The sequence below is a fragment of the Neofelis nebulosa genome, chromosome 7 (assembly GCF_028018385.1).
Source record: "Neofelis nebulosa isolate mNeoNeb1 chromosome 7, mNeoNeb1.pri, whole genome shotgun sequence".
In the NCBI taxonomy this organism is placed as follows: domain Eukaryota; kingdom Metazoa; phylum Chordata; class Mammalia; order Carnivora; family Felidae; genus Neofelis; species Neofelis nebulosa.
In genome coordinates, this window is record NC_080788.1 from 89,313,958 (window position 1) to 89,316,320 (window position 2,363).

General features: G+C 42.2%; 1 pseudogene; it reads right to left on the reverse strand.

Moving 5' to 3' along the window:
* Positions 1–547: 547 nt before the first annotated feature.
* LOC131517137 (hsc70-interacting protein-like) lies at positions 548–1,800 on the reverse strand (annotated as a pseudogene).
* Positions 1,801–2,363: the final 563 nt, after the last annotated feature.

Here is a 2,363-nt window from a genome sequence, read left to right on the forward strand (position 1 = left end):
GCATAATTTAAAAACAAATCTTTATAAATGATTATCAAAGATGTGCTATATCCATCAGCATAAACGCATCCTGGGGTAATGTAGGTGTATGTTCTCACTTGTTAATGCTTGAGAGTCTTCCTTTCAATCCAAAAATTTTCTACTCTTACCTCACTCAAATGTTTTAATAGTCATACTGTTGGCATGCAGATACACAAGTTTCTTTTATGATCTTGGGGACAATATTTGGTAGAATAAATTGATCGTTTTGTGTGAAATCTTTTAGAGTCACCATCATCTCTGCCTTTCTCTCTCCTTTCTTTAAGGGATTAACACACCCTTGTAATATGTTTTTAAAGATTTTTAAGGTTTAAAAAGTGTTTAAAGTTTATAATTTCTAATAGGAAAACATCATCTGAATGAAAACCCTAAGAGCAAACCACTGTAAAATGTCTCAGTTGCATGTGGGGCAGAGGGGTAGGGATTATCTTCACAGCACCCCAGCTTTCTCCATGAGGTCAGAGGTACAATGGTTTGTATTATTGTGACTTCCAATAGGTGATCAAAGTTGCTTTTCCTTCAATAAGGGCTTTATTTGTCAGAAGGGCATTATGCCTGACCTCCAAATTTGGCTGACAATTTACTGATGAGATTCATAACCTTTGGGTTACTCTGATATTTTGACATATTTGCTGGGTTCTGGGCCACATCCTGGAAGGCCACCATAACTTCTGGATCCTGCATGGCTGTGAGAACCTCTGGGTCACTAAGAATTTCATTGAACCCAGGCATTCCTGCCATTCCAGGCATTCCCCCCGCCATTCCAGGCATGCCTCCGGGAAAATTACCAGGCATTCCCCCAGGAAAGCCACCTGGAAAAGAGCCATACTGAGCTCCTGATTGTCTCTGGCTCCTTCCTCCCTCTGGGCTCTCTCATGTTCTTCCCGAGCCTTCTCAACCCTTTCTATTCTTTCTTGATCTCTCGCTCTTCATGTTTTCGCTTATACTTTCTCCGATGTTCAGCAATTTTCTGGGCCCTCGGTTGAACTTCTTTCAACATTGCACTAGCATCTTCATCATAATCCAGTTTACAAGCAAAGTCAAGATCATGTGCTGCTTCTTCCCTATGGCCCAGAAGTCAGTGTGCTTTCCCTCGCCACTTGTAAGGCTGAACTGAATCAGGATTTATTTCAATAGCTCTGTCACAGCCTCGGATGGCAGCATTTAGCTTCTGTAATTTGATGAAGACCCTGGCTCTCTTGGCATACAGAATGGCCAAGCGAGGATTCAGCTTGATGACATCCGTGAACAAGTCAATGGCTTTTTGTAGTTCACCATCATTTAGGGCATCAATGGCAGCCACTTTTTTTTTTTTTTTTTTTTTTTTTATCATTTGCCTGATCCATCATTTCCTTGGTTATCTCTACATTTCCATCTCCCATTTCTTGAGGGGCATCAGTATCTGGTTCAATCACACCTTCATTGTCAATTTCTAGATCACTTCCCTCACTTGATGGTTCGTCTATCTTTATGTTTTCCTCCGTCTTCTTACTATGTTTTTTCTTCCTTGATATCGTCTTCTGATTTAGTTTTATGAGTAGCAGGTGGTATTTTACCGCCTCCTCCCCCCCCCCCCCCCCCATGCTCTCCACCCACTCCCGTAGGAAGCGCATTTCCTCGGTGTGCAGAACGCTCGGATCCTGCTTACACATTTTCACGAAGGCCCGAAGCTGGCTCGCTTTGCGGGGGTCCATGGTCCAGAGGCAGCGGCTGGCAGCGGACGCACCTAAGGTTGTGGCCCGGTTCCAGGTGCAGGTACTAGCTCAGTGTGACCGGGTGGAAGAGGCTCTGCTTTTTTCTTAAGAGATGTTTGGGTAGGACGCAGACGCTCTCATAATTTTGTAGAGGACAATTGTGGAAGGTGAATTGTTGAGGCCAAGGAAGAAAGACTAGCAATTTTGACGTGTCTAGTTCTATTTTTAGTTTTTTTCTTTCTTACAAGGATTTCACTGGTCAAATCAGACTTTTTCCTTTAGAAATTATTTTGCAGAATGGATTGCTATCACTTTAACTCACTCTCCTTTGGGCCAAATCAGATTTGCTGAGCAAGATAATACAGTTATTTGTGCGTGCAGTAGTAAGGCAAAGAAGAATGAATGGCTTGTAACAGATGCCGTGTTACAAATGTCAGAGCTTTCAATGAGCCCACGACTTTAAAAGGTCATACCGTTTTATAGTTATACATTTTAAGCTCAGTAATAAATACAGGGTATGTGCTATACTTCCTACTTTAAATGGATTGGTTTCCCAATTTTCTGTGTCAAACGATGGCTTTACCATCTGCTGCTGTTTTATTGCATTCCTTCAAACCCAAGCCTTTCCTC